Source organism: Trachurus japonicus, chromosome 15 (assembly GCF_045865225.1).
Source record: "Trachurus japonicus isolate A0001 chromosome 15, Traja_1.0".
NCBI lineage: Eukaryota > Metazoa > Chordata > Actinopteri > Carangiformes > Carangidae > Trachurus > Trachurus japonicus.
In genome coordinates this window covers 26,119,400-26,141,302 of record NC_140921.1, presented here as the reverse complement: position 1 = coordinate 26,141,302, position 21,903 = coordinate 26,119,400, and the positions used below count along the sequence as shown (strand labels likewise).

Sequence of the window (21,903 nt, the reverse complement as noted above, 5' to 3'; positions counted from 1 at the left end):
AATCTGATGTATAGCACAGAAACATAAACCCTTTTCTATGTTTTGTTCTCTTGGCTATACCATCTCTCTGCTCTGTGTGTCTGAGAGAGAGAGACTGAGACTACAGTAACCAACTTTTCCTCTTGTACTCCACTACGTTTGTCTGACAGCTTTACCTTTCTTTACCTAAATATGAAATCCACACACAATTTCTTGTCTTTCAGACTTTTTTTATTTTAATTTTACATTTAAAACCATAACAGACAGAGGAAGGATGCTGGAGCACACGGTCAGTTAAAGCTTTTTAATGTGGTGCGGCTGCTGACGTTTCGACCAGAGTCTTCTTCAGAGCAAACAGAGCTATTTTGTGAATGGGGGGGGGTTCATGAAATAAAATAAAGTTTGCTCTCTCCGTGGCCCTTGTACGGTGGCCTGGAGGTGCAAATCAACATTACAAAACATAAAACACTTTTACAAATTCTGAAACAAATTTACATTTCAGAAAACAAAACTACAAGTCTTAAAACAAAGTTACATTTCAGAAAACAAATTTACATTTCAGAAAACAAAATTACATTTTAGAAAACAAAATTACATCTCAGAAAACACATTTACAAGTTGCAAAACAAAATTACAATTCAGAAAACAAATTTACAAGATGCAAAACAAAATTACATTTCAGAAAAAAAATTACAAGTTGTAAAACAAAATTACATTTCAGAAAACAAATTTACAAATTGCAAAACAAATTTACATTTCAGAAAACAAAATGACAAATAACATAACACTTTTACAAAGACCAAAACACTTTTACAATATCTGAAACAAATTTACATTTCAGAAAACAAATTTACAAGACACCAAACACTTTTACAAACACCAAGACACATTTACAAGTGGCAAAACACTTTGACAAACTGCAGAAACAAATTTACAAAAAGGCCAACATCAACCGGAAAGGGAATGTACCAACCCCGGGGATTTTCAAAATAAAACCAAAAATAAGAAAACGAAAAAACAACTCTTTTTCTCAGTATTCGTTTCCAAAACTAAAATGAAAAACGGATAACGACTCGTTTTTTCAGTTTTCGATTTTATGCTCAAATGAATAATGGAAAAAAACGGATAACGAGCGTTTCTCGTTTCATGTTTCATGCAATTTTGATCTGAAGTGCAATGAGCCGGAAATGACCGTGATCCGGAAGTGACAGTCTCTGCCTTTACTGCTAGAGCCCGCAAAGTAAAGGGTAATGTATAGTTCGGAACCTGAAGGGGTTTATTTCTCCATAACAACCGACCAACTATACATTATCCTGCTTATTACACGGTTTACGAGTGAAATTAATTTGAAACATATGAAGAGCTCTTTTCCAAAACGCGATAAACGCCAAATTTTAAAAAAATGAGTTTGTCACGCCATTTTGCTGTGTACTGAGCCTATTACACTGCTCCATCAACGTCTCACGTCAAATCGCTACATTTCCCTGTTTAAAAGGCACCGCAAGATGCAGTTTCCCTCCAAACCGCGATAAGCGCCAAGTCTATTTTTAGCCAAAACGCGACATCTCCTCCCTCTCCTCAGAATTCTATGAGGCTCCATGCAGTCCAACATGGCGGTGCTCTGAACCCAGGTCTGTTTTCAGTCATTCATTCAGTAGTTTCTGGGTTCTGTGTTAATTACTGTATCTGTTTATGTGGTGGACACTGTGCCGTTAAGTATACCCCCACAGCCCCCGCATACCGTAGCCTACGAGCCCCGCCCCCGCCTGTAACGCCGCGTGTCCTCCGTATCAACGATCGATTTTTTTTTTTTTTTTTTTTACAGCAAAGACGTAGTTTTGTTTACAGCAACATGTGCTCACATGATAGCGTCTGTATTTTGACTATTAAAACTTTCATAGTCCATAGTTCTCTTTGTTTAACATGTAAAGAGACAGACATCATAACCGCCCCCCTCCCTCCCCCCGACGTGCGCGCACACACACACACACACACACACACACACACACACACACACACACACACAGAGAGAGAGACACGCAGCACCTCAGTGATGTTCTCATGTCATGTTGGTTGGTTTTTCAAGACAGAAACCATCAATTTTTGTTTTTTTAAATGTGGATTTATAGCGTTTTGAGAAAAAATAAAATAAACTTTGAGTTTTTAATCAACAATATTGTTGTTTGATTTAATAATCATTGTTCAACATGTCCAGACTGAGCCAACAATCATTTTAACAGGATAAATTGAATATTAACAAAAAGGGTGGGTCTAGGTAAAAAAATGTCATTTTCTGGAAAACTATTAAAATGGATTTATAGCGTTTTGGAAAAGAACTCTTCATATGTTGATCAAAATACATGTCAGCCCGAGTCAAAACGTAACCTGTACTGATGTAATTGACTATATTCATGGAGACCACTAACACCTGTGTGATTGAGTCGCTCACAGAGGTAGACATGTAGTTTCTGACGCATGGACTTTTGCTGAAGCAGGATCGAGTCCGGCTCCACGCGAATATGGGAAGATTATTTTTTCTTCACTTTATTTTTTTTCCATGTGGCTGGTACGTAGTGCTCACTCACAGCAGCATATTCGCTGCAGTAGATGTGAATTGTGGCTTGAAACTCGCTGTTACTGTAATATGTTGTGTTGTGACGGAAGCGCAAAACAGCTGCAGCTGTTCCGTACGGTAACCAGTTAAATCAGAAACCAGTTGGGCCATAACACCGGCCAGATGCTGCTCTCTGATTGGTCCATCGCTGCGACCGTCGTCAGGTATAACAGACCGCTGCTAGGGACGCTGCTCTGATCAGCGCAGCTAGGAAAAGAGAAACTATGCAGGATATTTACCTTTTACCGTCATTCAACAGCTTCGGACTAATTGTGATTTTAGATGTGTGATGAAATGACTTGTAACTTGTTACAAGCAGAGTGGAGGCTGCTTCCACGTCGTGGCTGGAAACCAAACCTGCTGATCAGAGCCTCTGATCCATAGACTGTATAAAAAGCTCTGACCCGGTGTCAGCTCTCCTCTCGTCCCGGTGGCACCGCGAGTCCGCGACACAAACGCACCCCGTAAACAGTAAATCTCTTGTTTATGAGATACCACTACACACATTGTAACACTGTATCAATCAATCGATCCACTGATTGATTATCAAAATTCCATACAACCTGTCGGGGTTTATTTATCGCGAATATGCTGCTGTGAGTGAGCCAGCCACATGAAAAAAAATAAAGTGAAGAAAAAATAATCTTCACATATTCGCGTGGAGCCGGACTCGATCCTGCTTCAGCAAAAGTCCATACATCAGAAACTACCTGTCTACCTCTGTGAGCCACTCAATCACACAGGTGTTAGTGGTCTCCATGAATATAGTCAATTACATCAGTACAGGTTACGTTTTGACTCGGGCTGACATGTATTTTGATCAACATATGTTTCAAATTAATTTCACTCGTAAACCGTGTAATAAGCAGGATAATGTATAGTTGGTCGGTTGTTATGGAGAAATAAACCCCTTCAGGTTCCGAACTATACATTACCCTTTACTTTGCGGGCTCTAGCCATGGATGTAGGCTCTAGCAGTAAAGGCAGAGACTGTCACTTCCGGATCACGGTCATTTCCGGCTCATTTGCACTTCAGATCAAAATTGCATGAAACATGAAACGAGAAACGCTCGTTATCCGTTTTTTTCCATTATTCATTTGAGCATAAAATCGAAAACTGAAAAAACGAGTCGTTATCCGTTTTTCATTTTAGTTTTGGAAACGAATACTGAGAAAAAGAGTTGTTTTTTCGTTTTCTTATTTTTGGTTTTATTTTGAAAAACCCCGGGGTTGGTACATTCCCTTTCCGGTTGATGTTGGCCTTTTTGTAAATTTGTTTCTGCAGTTTGTCAAAGTGTTTTGCCACTTGTAAATGTGTCTTGGTGTTTGTAAAAGTGTTTGGTGTCTTGTAAATTTGTTTTCTGAAATGTAAATTTGTTTCAGATATTGTAAAAGTGTTTTGGTCTTTGTAAAAGTGTTATGTTATTTGTCATTTTGTTTTCTGAAATGTAAATTTGTTTTGCAATTTGTAAATTTGTTTTCTGAAATGTAATTTTGTTTTACAACTTGTAATTTTTTTTTCTGAAATGTAATTTTGTTTTACAACTTGTAATTTTTTTTCTGAAATGTAATTTTGTTTTGCATCTTGTAAATTTGTTTTCTGAATTGTAATTTTGTTTTGCAACTTGTAAATGTGTTTTCTGAGATGTAATTTTGTTTTCTAAAATGTAATTTTGTTTTCTGAAATGTAAATTTGTTTTCTGAAATGTAACTTTGTTTTAAGACTTGTAGTTTTGTTTTCTGAAATGTAAATTTGTTTCAGAATTTGTAAAAGTGTTTTATGTTTTGTAATGTTGATTTGCACCTCCAGGCCACCGTACCCTTGAGCAAGTGTCTCTCTCTTTTTCTATTTAGGGTCTGGGCAGCTAAGCTGCCAGGACACTATTGTATTCCTAGGAATTCTTCTTCTTCTGAGGAAATCATACTTCCCATGGGTGAAAACTCACCAAACTTTACAGAAATGCTCGACCCCATGCCAGATTTACTCAACTTATTGAATAATGTTCATATAATGTTCAAGTCTGAACATTATACACAGTTGTTGGAATAATTTTGTTTCAGACACAGTCCTCTTTTTATTCTTATTATAAAGGTCACTTGTGGTTTAATTTCCACAGTGATAAGAGTTACTCTTTTATATATATATATTAGGGCTGTCAAACGATTAATTTTTTTAATCGCGATTAATCACATTTTTTCCATAGTTAACTCGCGATTAATCTCTATTAAAAATATTATATATGGCGCTTTGGACTTTCATCCCTCCAAAGTGTTATAATCTCTAGACAAACAACTTTTAGACCAGACCTAGCAGGCCTAGTACCTAATCATAACACATGATGCATGAAACTCACACAGAATTGAAACGAATTGCATCCAGTGGAAATTGCCCTTTACTTTGCTACGCCTCTGCCTGGCCATGTGCATTTGTTGACAACAGAAGCCGTCAAAAAATCAATACATCCCACGTGCATTTGTTGACAACCGACGCTGTCAAAAAAATCAATACATGGCCATGTGCATTTGTTTACAACAAAGCCGTCAAAAAATCAATGGATGGAGCTGTGGATATATGTTAGACTGTGTATATTTGTGTAGCAACCAACTTGAAGGTGCCTTACCGCCACCTACTGGACTGGAGGTCCCACACTCCAGTCCTCCAGTCCAGCAGACAGAGGACAAAATGGGCCGCGATTAACCGCGATTAAAAAATTTAATCGCGTTAATTTTTTTAATTAATCTAATCGCGATTAACGTGTTAACTCTGACAGCCCTAATATATATATATATATATATATATATATATATATATATATATATATATATATATATATATATGTATATTGTATATATATATATATATATATCACACACACACACACACACACACACACACACATATTCTGTATATGTGTGTGTGTGTGTGTGTGTGTGTGTGTGTGTGATATACTCTTGATAGATAGATCTTAGATAGATTATATATATATATATATATATATATATATATATATATAATATATATATATATATATATATATATATATATATAATAAAATTATTCCAACTTCATGGCAACCATGTATGTGATGAAATGTTCAAAATGTCTTAACTATGATGCTGAAATATAGAATAACACTTAAGGACTTGTTATTTTCTTGCTCACACTCCAACTACCATTTACTGTGGCATTTCAGAAGTGCCACTATTAGGTGCTATTACATGGTGGATTACAGTATATCTCCCAACACACATGCTTACTTTATTGTAAATGTACATAGAGCATGCCACACACACATGTAGCAGCTTGTACGTTAGTCCCTACCACACACACAAATACACACACACCACCACCACCACCATCATACATTTCAGACACTGATAGACCCCCATTACTTTAATATGAAAATTACAACCACATGAAGTTTCTCCCAGGGTTCAAACATACAGCGGGTGGTAAGCATGCTCAATGGCAGCCTGTCACTCCAACCCTCCCTCCCCCACATCCCTCATCTGTAGATCAGGCACTTCAAGGTTTGCCAACCATAACATAGTTGGCAAAGCATTTGCCCTCCCATCACTGCTGTGCATGCAAATGTTGTTTCACATCTTTCTTCTCTTTTTCCTCATCATGTTTGTTTTGGGTTTTCTTTTCTTTTCCGAATGGAAATTTTGAGGGTGATTGCTGTTGCCTGTTCTGGCTGAACAGTTCCAAGCACAAAGGGGAGGATGAGGAATGGGTGGAGGGTTGAGGATAGACAGTCAGAAGTCGCGGGGGAAATTTAGATTTTTTTTTTTACCCAGCATTGACTGATCTTCAAAACAGCTCCCATGTGTTCTTTATTACAGCTGGGGTTTGATGACAAATGGAGCGAGCCAAGAGCTGGCTAGACCCTCTACCCAACACACAAGTATTGTGCACACATTCACACACACATATATATATACACAGAAAGATGTGCATACTCTGCCCACTATCTACATCCACCAACCACATTCTGGCTACAGACCGAAAATGAGCAGAGGACTGTACTTTCCCAGACCCTGCTGCCAGTTTGGACTTATTACATTACCTAGATCTAGTTTATGACAATACAACAATACACTGAGGTTTACAGGCACGGAGGCTGTCTTACACAGCCATGAATATACATAGACTGCAGCTTACTGGCATCCAGGGAGGCAACTGAGAACACGCCCTCTTTTCCAGGAGCAAGCGTCTGTTTTACATTCGATCAGTTTCAGGTTTGGGAGCTGCCAGCAGACTGTCGGCCACAGAGAAGTGATCCCTGCCTTGCTCAAGGGCAATGTGACTCTCATTCACATCTTCATCTTAAACACACTGAATAGAACAAGGTTTAGCCACAACCCTGCTGTGTCATACTCTTTGAACATTTTCATTTTCTTTTGACTGAAATGCGTGACAGTTTTAGTCACATTTTAATCACCTGGTTATTGTTGTTTTAGATTTAGAGCGTTTTCACGGGGGGCAACCGCCACTCTGACATCCCACCAGTCCAACATAGGCCTCTATATGTCTAAATGGCAACACTTAATTTTCTATCAAACGTCCCATCATTCCGACAAATATGGTAGGAATGACGGTATTTTTTATTTATTTTTTTAAACATCCTGCCTTTCCGACAATTCCTTTAATAGCGAATTTTTTCCCCAAAAGATTTTGCACTGGTTGGGCTTAGGCAATGAAGAAAGGAGTTGGTTAAGTTTAGTAAAAATACCAGGTAGAGGCTAGACAGGCTAGGACAATTAAATATGTTATTAAGTAATATGAAATGAAATGAAATGAAATAGACAGGCAGACTAGTCCCTGTCTCTGCTCTGCTGCGTAATTACACACAACCATGTGGGTATTCCTCTATCAGCATGTCTTAAAGAAGGGAGTCACCTGTTGAAAGCCTTGTCGGAATAGCGGTATGTCAGAGTGGTGGGATGTCGGAATGACAGCATGTAACCCATTTTCACGAGGAATGTCTGTTAGTTCATAGTTGACCAAATGCAGTGTTTTTTGTTTAGTTTTTTCTTTTCATTTTTGCTTGATGCAGTTTGCTTTCACATTGCATTATTTGCATGTGGACCAGAATTTGTAAACAAAGCCACATGTAGTTTGAGGTAGTTCAATGAAAAGCAGGGAGCACTCAAGTAAATAATCATGGAGAGCTTGCACACTGCACTCATTCTGATATTGATCTGGCTCGTACACGTTCAGACATTCACAGAACATGTTGAGGATAAAAACAATGCATCAGTTGGAGACCTGCTGCAAGACGTCTGCGAAAGAGAGAGTGTTTTCTCATGTGTGCCATGGCGTACGGTGTATGCTTTTGCAGCTGGGTAAGATCGAGGTCGGGCTGCTTTCAGACCTCAGACAAACTGTACCAGGATTCTTTTGGAACTGTACTTAGACCACCTCTTCAATTGGGTCTTGGTCCACACCTGTGTTCGATTGATGTATTCACATCTGGTGAAAAGGTCAGCACCAAGGGGGAAAACAAACAGGCTCTACACGCTCAGGAGTTTTGGGACTGATTAGTGACTTTAAATAAAACAATGACGATCTGATCAGGTGAGGGAGCAATATGTCTATTTAAATAAGTTGTTTATTTACTTTTTATTTTATTTTGGGGGCTTTTTTCCTTTAATTGATAGGATAGTTGAGAGGGACAAGAAGAGAGAGAGACATTCAGCAAAGGGCCACCAGATTCGGGATTCAAACCGCGGCTGGCTGCAGTGAGGACTGTATACTGTATATATTCATGCACTGTTTACTGAGTGTCAACAAAAGTATTCTTAACCAACTGTAATATAACATTTGTTGTTTATAGGCAGGTGTCAGTGTGGCTGTTTCTACGTTGGTCGGACAAAGCGGAGGATGCGTGACAGACTTGCTGAACATAAAAATGCCATCAGAACCCAAACTACCCCATGGTGGAAGACTGTAAGGCAGGACACCCCAGTCCCAACTCACTGAAAACCATGGCCTTGGAAGTAATCCCTCCCTCATTGGAGGTGACAGACTCAAACACCTGCTGAAAAGAGAAACGTTTTGGATCCACACACTTAGAGCCACGTCCCTGGAAAATGACTTCTCCCCATTCCTCTAATGCTAAACATTCCTCCTTTAAAAACTATTAGGCCTATTTAAAAACAAATGTGACATATTTTTCTGTTTAAAAAAAAAAAAAACTGATGTTATGTGAATTGAGCGATGTTATGAAGTTGAGCGGCTTGTGTATCAAAGAGAAAGACACTTTGGGCACCGACTCCTCGTGTGGGATGCGTACAGGTGCCACATCAGCACCGCAACGAAGGCCAAGCTCAAATGGGGCTACAACAACGGCTGTCATTCCTGGAGGCTGTAACAAATACATCCAGGCCCCTGATGTCGTGTGGAATAAGCCGTTCTAGGCCAGCCTGCATGACTCGTTCGTTCATATACATTTGTATCCTACCGCTAAGGTTTGTTTTGTTAATTGAGTACCGGAATTATGTTTCGTGAATATTTGTTCTGAATGAGAACATTCGATTTGTTTTGTGGTGCAGAGTGAGTGTAACATAGGACCGGTATTACGGTAGGCTATTATTATTAGCATTATATTACCACCGGTAATATATTATTATTGTAGCCCGGGAATTAGAAGCACACAGGACACACTTACTGGGGTTCTTGTAGCCTTCTTATTTATTTCACATCAGTTGCAAAAAGGCTTATTTGACTGAATTTCTAAACTCAAAGTCATTCGTTCTCATCTGAGACTTTAGAGAGAACTGAAACCAAAAGCATAAAAAGAAACAAAATAGCATAGGGGACAAAATACGGCAGTGGGCTATGAAGGTCTACAGAAACAACAAAATACACACGTCATTAAAATCATGACACGGTCACATTAACTCGAAAATGTGCATTCAAAATATTACCACAGTCACTTACACGCCACGCAGCGTGGAACACGGGAGCTGGAGCTTCCTGAAGCTAGTCGTTAGCCCCGGTCGACGGCTGGCATGCTACCCTCTGAAATAAATCACCAATATCTCTAAATGAGACTATATTGTCACATTCTGTTACGGCGTCTCTTACAATGTGTGCGTATTTTACCTACCAATTTAACAGAACAACAGTCTCCTCTGTTTGGCGAGACATTTCAGGCACTTGTGGCTCACATTCAGCAGAAAAGACAACAATAACCCACAATGCACCTGGCGGCTAAACCAAAATGCGCCCAACTGAACCCCAAAGCAGCTCAATGCTGCCACCTTGTGACCACTTATTTAACTCATTTACATTTTGTTTACATTTACATTTGAAATATGACATTTAAAAGAAAGAACAAAAGAAAACAAAAACACATTATAGTACATTGGAATACATTCACCCTTAAGTGGAAAATTACATTTATGATTAATTTACCACCCGGCTACATTATTATTCACCATTTAACTGGTATTATTGTTATATTTGGTGAGGGTTAGGTTGAATGAAGTATTAATAACAGCAGGTCCCAAATAAACGCCTGGGCTTTTATTTGGTGTTTTACGGTATACAAGTTAATGTGTTGATAAAACCATCCTCCTATCCACCTTTTTCCTGTTACCCATGATTCATAGTGGAGGCCGGTTTTGCTCTTCCGGTGGAATTGTATGTTTACGTTTCTATGGTTACAGCAGCTGTCATCGTTGCAGAAAACGCCGGCTTTTAGCTATGGATAGCTTATAAGTGGGCAAAAATCGGAGTTGGATACATAGTGCAGATGTTTTGAAAAGTCGTGGGGATACTTCTATAACAGTGCCTCACCCGTCACTTCTCACAGACTGGGTAGATGACTTGAAGCTGTGGCCGGACGTTAGCTACATTGACATTGTTAACTACGGAAGGTGTTGATGGCGAGGAGTTACGAACTTATAAAAGCACGGAAGCATATAATTACCTGCACAGTAACAAAATAGGAAAAGTACTGTTAAAGAAACACGGAGACTATATATTTTTGAAGGCAGCAGTAGAGCCCAGCCAGAGCATCATTCAAGATAAACATAGAGCATGGGTCATGCTGAAGGAAAGTGGAGTCGTGGAGACAGTTGGTTGCTCGTGCATAGCCGGGTTACGGAGGTCATGTAGCCATGCAGCAGCTGTTCTGTGGAAGGTATTCATAAACCTAAAATATCTACTTAGCATACTTATAGACGCAGTATACAGGAACCGGGATACTGGTGTTTATCATGTATACAGGGAAACTGAATAAGATTTCTCTAACACCATATCCCGAATTTGATCAAAATCGGGATACTCATCAAAACCAGGGTAATAAAGTGCATGTTTAAGGCAGACATTGTAACAACTCCAGTGACAACAGCCAATATGACCGCTATGACGGTCCGAGAAATAACCCAGAGGAAAAATTTACTGCTCAAAGCTTGCTCTTCTGTAGCTCCGGAGACAAATTTGAGATTCTCATCTCAGCCTCATTTTAGTTTCTATTTTGACTCAAATGTTTCTCATATGTTTCTCCTAAAATTCACTAGGAGCAATAGGTGAGACAGAGTAATTAGAGGGAGTCATACTTGAGACTTAAGGGAGATACCTTGCTAATCTCAAGTCAGTGTTTTTAATGGCTCCTTTATTTCTCCTTGGAGAAGAAAATGAGCAATACTGGAGCTACAATGGAGCAATACTGGAGCTACAATGGAGCAATACTGGAGCTACAATGGAGCAATATGGCACACACGCACACACACCTTACAAATACTGCAGCAACTAAACATTCTGAAGCACATACACATATACATATACATATATATATATACCCACCAACGGCCAGGCTTTATAATTCTATAGCAAATGAGCTGACAGACAAATTGATTTCCCTTTTGCAATGAGTAATCTTTATTCAAAGTATAGTATTGTGAGTATTTCAAGTAGCTGTAACAACATTAATACAGGCAGCATTTGTATACAGGGGCTTTTTTTGAACATGGTTGTTTCAACAAATGTCTATCAGTATGCCACATCCCATACTTTACAGTGTTGTGGCCCTGATGCTGTGTTTCAAGTAGCTGTAATAATGACATAACTTTACAGTGCACATTGCACAACATTTTACAACTTTAAAGGGATAGTTCACCCAAAATTGAAATTGTGCACTGTAAAGTTATGTTATTATTACAGCTACTTGAAACACAGCATCAGGGCCACAACACTGTAAAGTATTGGATGTGGCATACTGATAGACATTTGTTGAAACAACCATGTTCAAAAAAAGCCCCTGTATACAAATGCTGCATGAGGGCCTTAAAGATTGAAATTTCAGAGTCCTCCGTGGCTTTTCTGAGTTACAGGGGGTCTCGGCGTAGCAGTGCATGTCCATATGACGGTTGCAAATGGATACCAACTGTCTTCGTAACAAAAAGACAAATCAAAAAACACCCAAATACCTCCATGCTGCTCGTATGTAATGTCCGTCTTATATTGAAGCCCCGAAATGCGAAATTGTCCCGAAAAAAATTAAACAAGTCTATATTTCAAGCTCGTTTTGTAGCGGAAGCTTCTCGAAGCTCCTCTTCCCTGGAAAGAGGACAGACCCTGATTTGTCCAAATTTGACAAACAGGGAAGAGGAGCTTCGAGACGCTTCCGCTACAAAACGAGCTTGAAATATAGACTTATTTAATACTTTTTGGGACAGTTTCGCATTTCGGGGCTTCAATACAAGACGGACATTACATACGAGCAGCATGGAGGTATTTGGATGTTCTTTGGTGTGTCTTTTTGTTACGAAGACAGTTGGTATCCCTTTTTCAACTGTTATATGGACATGCACTGCTACGCCGAGACCCCCTGTAACTCAGAGAAGCCACGGAGGACTCTGAAACTTCTCCCAGCCCTTAGTCCACATGAGGGGGAGTAGATAATGAGTGAATTTTCAATCTTGGGTGAACTATCACTTTAAGGCCCTCAGGCAGCATTTGTAATACAGGGGCTTTTTTTGAACATGGTTGTTTCAACAAATGTCTATCAGTATGCCACATCCAATACTTTACAGTGTTGTGGCCCTGATGCTGTGTTTCAAGTAGCTGTAATCATGACATAACTTTACAGTGCACATTGAACAACATTTAAAAGGGCCTTTTTTTTTTAACATGGATATTTCAACAATGTCTATCAGTATGCCACATCCCATACTTTACAGTGTTGTGGCCCTGATGCTGTGTTTCAAGTAGCTGTAATCATGACAGTGCAACTTTACAGTGCACATTGCACAACATTGCACAGCATTTAAAACATTTAAAAGGGCCTTTTTTTGAACATGGACATTTCAACGAAGGTTGCAATGCTTTACAGTGCTGTGGCCCTGATGCGGCATTTGTTTATGAAGGCTTTTTTGACCTTACTTTTCCCCACCGGTGTCCATCCATCCAGGGTACTACAGCGCATGATGTAAGCTGCAAGAAGAAAAAAAACAGAGAAAAGAAAGCACAAATTACAAATGGCATAATGTAACAGCAGTTACAATGACAGTATTGAGAGTTTTTTTTTAATCCAGATGTCACATAATTCACATTGAAATATCTCTATGGTTCACACGAGGAAATTCAGCAAAACTGTGAGGTCACTGAAACAATCAAAACATTAAATGTAGCTATGTGATACATGGGGTTCAAACACTTCAGAAATTATGCCAAATTTGGCCAGATATTGTGATGAATGTGAGAAGGGTCAGAAAAAAGAGGGGAAACCAAACTAGAAATTAAAAGTAGAATTACAACAAATTCATTTTTGAAAATAATTTGTGCTTCTTTATGTTATGTATTTTTACTGATGGATTTCCACAACCTTTCCATATTTCCATAAATTGTTAACAATGAGCAATGTACTTACTTAGAATCCCATTGACTTTGAACTTATCCAGGACTGTCTTCCCATCTGGCACCTTCCCGTGCTTCCCAAAGGCCACAGCATTTCGGCACTCCTCTGCAGTAAAAAACTCAAAAATACAAAAAGTCCTGAAAATGAACAGAGTAAATATAGGAGATTTTGAGTAAACCAGTACAGGCTAAAAATCAATCTTAAACATGCTACTATATCTTATTGGTCTCAATTCTAATCCTCTTAGACTTAGAAGTGATACAAATTAATCTCTTCACATTAGCCTTCAACTAGCATTAACTTTATTCTTTTTGCATTTGCTTCACACTTCTTCACTCATGCGACACTTTACAATAACAATGTATTTGATTTGAATCATGCACTCTGTATTCTATCTTTTCACTTTGTTTTTATTCTATTTAATTATTTAATGATTACTGTATGCATTTTATTATCAACGAGATCAACAAGATTCCCGCGAGTCTATGCATGCGTTTATTATTACTAATTTCTCCAAGATGTCCGCCTCCTCCAGGTAAACAAACACCTGGTTGCATGTTTGTATAACTATTTGCTGTTGTCTGTGGAATAAAAAGGGTGGTGTGTGAGTTGCAAATAGCTAAACGGCGGTAGAACGCACTACCTCCATTTTCTGCTGCTGCTAGGAGGTGGGGACAGAGAGATCTGCTAGATAACAGGAGACATTGAGAGAAAAATCTGCACATTCATTATTCTAGAGGTAAAATATTTGGAAAATATGGCCTATGGTTGTTTTTGCCTAGAATTGTCCTTTAAGCTTTATTGTCTTTCATGCAGACACTGTGATATATGCAACTGCACCCTCTCATTCATTCGTGGTCTCGTACTGCCATCTAGTGGTGCAAATAAATCGCTACGCGACATGACAGCGGGTGATAACGGGAACACCTTTCCTCAGGCAGACACGCCTGTAAGTCCGCCAACATAAATTGTAGATAAAAGCCAGATAGCAGCTGCTAAAACCTTAGTCACGGTGCAGCAAGAAGTAACTACCATCAAGCTAGACGAAGAACCGACGTCAGGACACCGCTGCTCAGGTTAGGCTGTAACAACTTAACTCATTGAGTGCCGCGCTCCTTTCCAAAGTTTTAGTCAAGTGTACCGGCAAATTAGACCATATTTGACTTTTTATTTTAGAGCCATAGTGTATTCTATATTATTGCCACCAACACATACTGTAGCTCATTTGAAAGGTTTAACTTTATCCTTCAAATGGCCACAAACCGTTTGTTTCTACGTGCCTCCGTTCCTGAGAAAAGTCAAGCTAAACATGGCTGGGTTTCACCAAAATCCCTCCTTTTTTTCTAGAAAAGGAGATAGAGCGTCTTTTATGAAAGGTGCGCTGTTTGTGTCTGTCGCTCTTCTGACACTCGCATTTCTGGATCAAAGGGCTCGTATAAGATAAATATACACAACAATTGTTGTTCTATTCACAAAACCACCATCGGGGGCGGGGGGGGCGCCACTAAACAGCAATAACACAGACGCACCGTGCCGTGTCACAGCCTCTCGCCGCGGAACGTGAGGCTCTGCCGGCCACAGCGGCTCGCGAACACCGGTCCCGCCGGTGGTCGCGGTCCGTCTGTGGTACGGGTCGGTGGTGCCGGTCTGCTTTGGTCCAGAGACCATCAGATTTTACCGCGGGAGGACTTTGGGGAGGACACGGTGTTGCTCCAGATGAAGACCGGGCGGGACAGTGGGCTGAGAGCTTCCTGGTTCAGCTCCCAGCTGCTGCAGCCTCGCGGGTGAGAGCGGAGCAGCAGCGGAGCAGCTGCGCTGCATCTGCATGCAGAACTCCGTTTGCAGAAGCTGAGTTATGATAAAAACTTCCAGATCATGAGCTGTCATGTGACTTTGATCGTCATCTATTTCAGTTCTCCTCGTCGTAGAGTCCCCAAATTTACATATAATGTGTATTAAAGTGTCTATTTTCATAATTTAAAAAAAAAGCAAAAAACGAAAAATTTCGTTTTTGGCACTCAACGCATGGGAACGAAAAACGAGAAATTACGTGGTTGGCACTCAATGAGTTAAGATCGTACTATTTGTTTACATTGTGTTGTGTGTGTGTGTTATTTTAATAACCTAGCTTTCTTTGTACCAAAATCTAAATTTACAGGTGTGATTATCACACCCGTGCTGATATACAGTACAACAGCACTCCCTCTCGTGTGATATTGCTTAATTATACAATTATTGTTCAGCTTCCTAGTAGATTCCTTTCGCCTCCCAAGGACATAGCTTCAGGAAGGTGATGCCCTGAGGTTTTGTTTAACCCTATATGATTAATCAATAACTTGATAATACGATAATTTATGAATAGTGACCATAACTGGTCATGAATCATTACCCTCCATATACCCTACATTGTCAATACATTTTAAAGAATTAAATTCTATAATCTACAATAAAGCGGCAACGGAGTTTCTGTAGGTATCAACAATTAGAGACCTATTTGCACTTTCATGCCTATCCTGGAAAAAAGTTGCTACTTTTTCTGATGAGAATTTTATTTTATTTAAATAAAAAATGTTTAAATCAATTTCCCAGCCCCAAATGTAGTGATAATTTGACCAATAGAGTTGTAAAATTCTGTCACTAAAATGCATACAGTTTCAAGTGGGGGTTACTCTCACCTTTGACATTTCTTTTTAAAAAATCCTGTAAATCAATGTTTGCAGCTGAAGTTTTCCAATATATAGATAATAATAATCCAAGTGATAAGAGACCAGAGACTGTCAAAGATTTTGGTTTTTATAGTGTCCATAGTAAGTTAGAAATGACAATCATGCCAAAAATTAGCTAAGCCATGTAGTGAAATGAATTACCATCTGAGTCATCTTTGGGTGAGCCGGGGTCTGGTTCATAAAAACACATCTTCTTCGGTGGGTTTCGCGCTCTTTTGGGCATCTCTTTCTTGGTATTTCCTGCTGGGCCATCCATTCTGTTAAATACATAAAAATACAATATTTTAATTATTTAAAAAGGTGGTTCAATGTCTTATTTTAGTTACTAGTTTTATCATGTCATTATATCTCATAATTTGGTACAGCAACTTGTTGAAACATTTGGATACAGAGATGTGTTACTGTAACCATATCAGACAACTCAGGAACTGAAAAACATGGTCTTTAAGAGGATATATCCTCTTAAATTTCAACACATCAACAATTTTGTCCACAGCAAGCACTTTGAATATACATGAGGCTCCAATGCAAATATCTTAATTGCCAAAAATGCCATAGGCTACATCATGTTAAGATTTGATCACCAAATCAAACTTGCTGTCTTGTTTGCTAATTATATAATAAAATATGATTAACCACCCACAGAATTCTGAAGAATTAATTATGAACACATGAATACGTATATAAAATTATGTTTAAGTCATGAAACAATAAGCAGTATGATCTGCTCTGAGACGCTGGAGGTGTGTGCTGGAGATGCTGAACTCTGTCCAGCTGCCTGCAGAACTCCCTTTTAAACATCCACCATTACAACAAGCCTTGTTTAGAGCAGTCTTGATAAACAATATGGATAATACTGGAAAAAATAACATTCATTAGCCACTTCAATCTAATTTGGCACATATTTTGTAGGTAAATGTGGACTCCTTTCTAAATGACCAGCTAGCAGGCAATCCATCACAATCGTCGTCGTGTTAATTTGAAGATTTTTTCAGTTCAGTAGCCTATTATTTTACTCACTTCATTGTTTGTGAAAAAAAATCCCGAAGAGCATATTCTTTACATAAAGATATTACCACAATAAATTAACCAGTTAACGTTAGCTAACAGTTAATCATAATAAGTTCATGGCCACGTGTGGTCCGGGCCTCACTAGCTAAGTTAGCTTCACTATTAGCCGCATGTGCCGACCAGTTTCTTCGAAAACCACCTCAACCAACATAAACTCTTGCCACCTAAATGTTTGCAAAGTTTTACCCAAATTACGCTTTACAAAGATATCGCTTACCTTCTTTTACGTCCCGTAACGGTTCCTTCTGCCTCCATCTCTCTTTTTTTTCCTTCTGCCTCCCGCACATGGCTCCCGCACTGGCGCACTCCAACCGTTAACGTAAGGCTTCACGTCAGTCAGACTTAGTGCCAATCAATGACCAATCATGATGCAGCAATTGTGACTGATGGCGCTCTCTCCCAATGAAATGTTGACGTTAGGGCTGCATCTACTGGGTTCAAAGTTCACATTGGACTTCATTGGACTTTGTTGAAATAGTAACTTTATTGCTCTCAAATTAACAATAAATGACTGTTGTTTTTATTTTACGTTTTATGTGGTTCATGAAAAAAACCTGAATGATGTGCATTGGAATACTTACAATTATTCATAGAAAATGTAATTAATATAAAAGCAGAAGGTCTTTGCAAACTACAATCATAAATGTTCAATCAATTCATTCTGAGTACAGTTAGGCTATACATAATAAAAAATAAAAAAAATCATGTGGATTACAATAAAGTCAACATGATTAAAAACAACCAAAACATTGATCTCAGTCTGAGAAATCAATGAGTGCTTTTGGAGAGCTCTTCATTTGTTCTGTCTGAGCTTAGTATGAGATGGATAAACTGAAGCTAGAATGAGAATAGATTGAGTTTATAGAGAGAGCTCTCTGATTTCTCTGCATGATATCACAAAGAGACATAACATTTGAGAAACTCTGAGAATTATATTAGAGCTTGTTGAGATCTCTTCTGAAACTTAAAAGGAGACTAAATTGAGATTTAGTGCATCTTATTGCTCTGGAGAAAAAGATGAGACACAGGAGAAACAACCCTTAGTCTCAGTTTGCTGTCACACAGATCTCATAGTTGTCTAGGAGAAGTAAATGAAACATTTTTGAGATCTCTTTTTGAATTTTCTTTTCCTCTGGGAAATGCTCAGAAATCGACTGTGTTTCATACTAAATCAAACAACAATGGCGACCCCCAGAGAGCGAGAGGACTCGGAGAAGAAAACTCACAAATGTACGTATATTTACGCCGAAAGCATGATGAATGACAAAAAAAAACAATTGCAACCGTTAACTCCATGTTGCTGCTGGGTTTGCTGTTACGGTGCGACGTATGTGCAAACATAACTACGCAGTCGCTTACATGCCCGAACGTATACTATGCAGTGACGTAGCAAGTGGTGTCCCAATTCCTAGGGAAGATTTAATTTATTTTCAATTTTCAATGTATTTATTTGTTTATGGAGGACAATGTACAACATTCAGCACTCTCTCCAAGGGAGTGCGGCTGTACCCAATTGCAGCCTCAGCCTTACAAAGGCTCTATCCCTTGTGGCTTCATTTCGAGGGTGTAGTGGGTGAGGGCTAGTGGTAATGAGTAGGGTGAACATTGGGATTGGCCCTAAGGGGGCACTCACACCAGGGCCAATTGTTTGAAGCACGAATGCCCCCCAGTATCAGTACCTGCACAGTAATAAGGTTGGTCCCGTTATACTAAAGGAGGTAGTGGGACACAATCTTATTTACCTTAAGGCAGACGTAGAGCCCAGCCAAAGCCTTAAAGTCCTTCAGCACCGAGCCTGGGTGTTAGTGTCAGAATCAGGTGAAATCCAAACAGCAGGGTGTTCATGCATTGCAGGTAAAGGCAGATCTTGCAGCCATGCTGCTGCCGTCCTTTGGAAGGTAAATGTTGACGGTCTGGTAGTTTCAACCCTCTGGGACCCTTAATAAAAAATAAAAAAAACAACTCCCACTTGTATCCTTAGACGACAACGTCCAGTGGGAAACAACAGCTGTAAAAATGTATCAGATATATTTATTTTTTCAACTTTTCCTGCTCAGATCTTTTAATCAACCTCAGTCCTTATCAGTTTTTAATGTACTCTTAGGGGGGTGGAAACCGCCATTCCGACATCCCACCAGTCCGACATAGGCCTCTATGTCTAAATGGCAACAGAGCGTTGTTGTGTAAACAGGGCCTAAATCAGCTTCACATTCTGCCCTGTACACGCCCCTTTTTAACCATAAATGGTCAATGCAAACAACCTCATGAATGCGGTCTGCATATAAAACAGTCTTGTCAGAAACAATGGCAGAAGGATTGAGAAAAGCAAAAAAATGAAATGAAATTTCACGGAGCTTGAGGGTGGGTGAGGTGGAGGCCCGAAAAGTAGGTTTGTTCGGCGGTCACGCGACTGGGATAACTAACAAGAAAAAGCAGAGTGAGTGGCAACATGTAGCTGCAGCCATTAACTCTTGTCAGTGGCACGGAGCGCACAGTGCCAGAATTAAAAAAGAAGTGGTCTGACGTAAAGGTAGTACATATTTTTATTTCCTGCTGCTCTGTCTTTCTTTACTGCTGCTGCTGCCTTGCTGCCCATGAGGTTTTTGTTCCTTCTAGGGCTTTTTGTCTCTATCACCATGTCTTCCGACTCCTCCGAGCCGGGGTGCGAAGGCGTCCAGCCGGATCGAGCGCTGGAAATCCCAGATTCCGAACTGGACAGGTCTTCTCCTTCCAGGGACCAGGATCCCTTGGCTCCTCCTCGCCGCAGCTCCCGCCCAGTGCAGCGGCAACTGCTCAACTGGCCGGTGGTCCGGATTCTGGAAGTGCTGTACGCCAACAAAATCTCCGCCCCACCCGGCCTGGGGCGCACAGTGCCAGAATTGAAAAAGAAGTGGTCTGACGTAAAGGTAGTACATATTTTTATTTCCTTACGCACAGCACATGTTTATAATTTATTGCTCAAATGTTACTGATTGAATAATGAAGATCGTTAATTACAGGTGGATGCAAAGCAGAGGCTGTCCTCACACCGCCAAGAGAGTGACTGCAACTGGGGGTGGGGGACCCAGTACTCCTGACCTGACACCAATTGACACAAAAGTAGCATCCATAATTGGCACCAAAAGCGTGAGTGGCATCGTGTCCGAAAGGGAAGGAGACACTGACAACACAGAAGAACGTTTATGTTTTATCATTGATCATGTATTGTGAATGTGCTGTTTTGCTTGTGCGTCATCCAGAGTCAGCGGTCGGTGGGGGAGAGGACGATGATGCCGGCGAGGGGCCCTCGGCCGCACGCCATCCGGCTGCCCCCACCCCTAGCACCACGTGTCAGTCCACCGGTCGGGTGCTCACAGACACAGTTCTGCAGCTACAGAGGCAAACGATACATGCAGTTAACCCTCTATTGCATGAAATATTACTAAGGCATGGTAAAAAATGTTTTGCATGTTTTTATTACTTAAAATTGTCTAAAAATTTTGACCATAACTCATTTTATTTAAAACAACACTCAACAAATCCATCTCATATTCAACCAAAACAAACAAACAAACATTTATACAGTAAAAACATTGTATACAGTTATCTAAAATGTCTGGTAATAAGAACCTGGAACCCGTCCCATTCAATGACTCATTTTATTTCGTTTCATTCAGTTGTTTTTTCTTCAGTTTCATTTCTTTAGATGTCATTGATTTGATTTGATTGATTTGATTTCATTTGGTTTCATTCATTTGATTTCATTTCATGCCTTGTGAAAGTCAACAAAGCAGTTCCTCTCTGCAGTGAAGCAGAGGAAAACTGCGCACTTGGAGCACCTGCTCCTCACGATGCCCTTGCATCCTGGCACTTTGCACCTGCCCTTCTCAGGTGAATGCACGGGCCAGTGGTCAGTGCGGTCTCTGCGCACAGGATCTGGTGGGACAAAGCTTTGGGGCCCTCTTTTGTTTTTCTCCACCACCACAGCATGTGAAGGTCTCCCCTTCCTCTTGTTGCTGACCTTGTTTTCCATGCACAAGCATGAGGCCACTTGGATTTTGAAGTCCAACAGTGGGAGCTGGACATTCTCAGGCATCTGGGACTGGCAGTCTCTCCTGTAAAGAAGCCACGCCTGTACCACGGTCATGTCGAACATATGGAACACGATGCGGTGGTACCATTTCTTGGACCTGATCTTGGTGCGATAGAGGGCGATCAAAGAATCCAAAAGATCCACTCCCACCATGCTTTTATTGTAGACTGCTACTACATTGGGGCGTGATACACGGACCACTTCTTTCTCTTTTTTTGTCCCATCTTAGGACTTGTGTGGTGGGGTTTGCTGCTACAAATGTGCTCAGGAGGGTAACAGGACGGTTGTCAAACCATTTGACAGCAAAGAGGTTCACACCATTGTGATTGACCATCTTCTCTTCATGTGTTCCACGTCCTTTTGCTTTCATGGCCCGGTCATCCATGAATGTGCAGCCTGCAAGACGGCCCTGTCTCACAGTTCCGACACTGTGGATTTTTTCCTTCTCCAGGAGTATTTGCAGGTCCACACTGCAGAACCAATTGTCGAAGAACAGCTTGTGTGAGATGTTGGTGGGGATAACTGAGGCCAACTTCAGCACAATGTTTCCGCTAGCACCGATGTCAGGGA

General features: G+C 40.1%; 1 long non-coding RNA gene across 1 annotated transcript; it reads right to left on the bottom strand.

Annotated features, from left to right (window-relative positions):
• Positions 1-12,926: 12,926 nt before the first annotated feature.
• Positions 12,927-16,449, bottom strand: LOC146973828 (uncharacterized). Its single transcript, XR_015037690.1, has 3 exons — positions 16,332-16,449; positions 13,477-13,601; positions 12,927-13,040 (listed from the first exon to the last, which is right to left on the bottom strand). It is a non-coding gene; the product is annotated as an uncharacterized LOC146973828 (long non-coding RNA).
• Positions 16,450-21,903: the final 5,454 nt, after the last annotated feature.